The sequence below is a fragment of the Gavialis gangeticus genome, unplaced genomic scaffold (genome assembly GCF_001723915.1).
Source record: "Gavialis gangeticus isolate Ggan-Ray unplaced genomic scaffold, GavGan_comp1, whole genome shotgun sequence".
Taxonomy (NCBI): Eukaryota; Metazoa; Chordata; order Crocodylia; family Gavialidae; genus Gavialis; species Gavialis gangeticus.
The window spans coordinates 4,245,836-4,247,714 of NW_017729011.1; positions in this window are offsets into that span (position 1 = coordinate 4,245,836).

Genomic DNA, 1,879 nt, shown 5'->3' on the forward strand with positions numbered 1-1,879 from the left:
AAAGAGTCTGTCTGTGTTTCCCTGGAAGACTCAAGAGGAAAGCTAAGTCCTTCAAGTTAGTTGCATCTGAAGCAAGTGAGTAAGGTTCAGATTTATATAATGAAACCATCTGCAGGAGCATTTAATGATGGTGCATTTAGTAGCTATTTGCCAGGCAATTACAGAGTAGCTACATGGCTATATCTGCCTTGTGAAATAAAGTGATACTGCTGAAATCAAATGTTTGTGCATGATTCTCTGTTGTTTACAAGATTCTGTCCTGGATCAATTTCAGCTTTGCTGGGTATGGTAAAATGCCAACGAGGGTATGTCAAATCTATGTGAGTAAATATTTTAAAGGCTTTGCAGACACCCATGCTTGGCTCAACTTTTCAGGAGTTCCACAGGGCTGCAGCCATGTCCATGAAACATTCTGAGTCCCGCGTGTCCAGCAAGGGATGCTCTGTCATCATCCTAGTGGAAGGTTTCAGAGTATTGGAGATATCCAGAATGCAGCAACAGCCCAAAAATCTGAAGTCACTTCTGCTGATACCTGAATCAAAAGTGACACCTACAATTTGGAAGGCACCTTTGACTTGCCTCCACAGCTGAAGTCATTTTTATGTATATTTTAAAATAAAACTATAGGAAAGAAGTCTGTGTGGTGGTGTCATTCATAAGAATGGTCCCTGAAACATGGGTAGCTGTGTCAGTCCACATGGCTGTTCACTGTCATGAGGCCTTGCAGCAGCTAGCGAACCTTGGACAGCACCATGGACTCGAGTTCTTTCTACTGTGCATCTGCTGTCGCCGCTAGTCCCAGGTGGCTACAGAGCAAAGCTAATTCCTGATTTATGTGGGTGCTGCTGAAAGACTGTGGTGTTGTAGGGGCAACTATTAGCTCTCCAGTTTGATTTTGGGTCATCCAAGCAACCAGTGAAGGGTCCTTCAGAGAAATATCTCGCATCATAGAATCCTAGAAAATCAGGGTTGGAAGGAACCTCAGGAAGTTGTCTAGTCCAGCCCTGAGTGTGCTGACTCTAATACTAAATGCAGCTCCACAGCCATCGAGTGATGCTGCTATGAGAAGTCACAGCAGGTGAGTGTCTCTGTGGGGCAGGTAGAAGTATTTTGAAGTCATTTACTAGGAGCCTTGTAATTATGAGATCATTGGGGCCTAGCTTATTTTATATACTTATTTTAGATGCCCTCTCATATCAGTGTGCCTGGGCCTCTGGAAATTTCCTTCTACACATATGCCTCACATTATCTTTTTCTCCTTTTACAGTGCTTGTGGAAATGTAGTTTCATGTGAAAATGCAGTTTTGCTTTAAATGGTTCCTGTAGCAATATTTTGGCTAATATTTTCAAATTTGAGAGCCTCAAGTTAGTTTACTTGTTCTCTGTGGCATCTACTGGTATCAGAACTGCTGAAAATCAGAGCCCTTTAGGGGTTTAACTTGGGTCAGACCTTGGTTATGAGGTACAGACTCAATCTTTGTATAAGTGCTGAAACCAAATTCTGAGTCTGATGCCATTAAACAACTTTTTTTTTTTTTAAAGCCAGGTTATAGCAGAGAACCCTTTCTTGTGCTGAGAGAGTTCAGTGAAAGAGTAGAGTTAAAGTATATGGTAGGTTTCTCCTTTCTAAAGGCAGCATACTGCACTTTGAGATGGACTCACCCACATTAGGTGTGTCTACACGAGATGTTTACTGTGGAGCTGCCTAATTAGGTATCCCATAAATGTCTCATAGTCCACATGTGCACCCCTATTAGGCTGCAGAAAATTAATAAACTCTGCCATGGGTTGGTACTTGTAAATACAAATATTATCCTGCGATGGAGTTTTGTAGCGTGCAGCAACACATGTGTAGACACTGATGGAGCTGGCTGAGGCA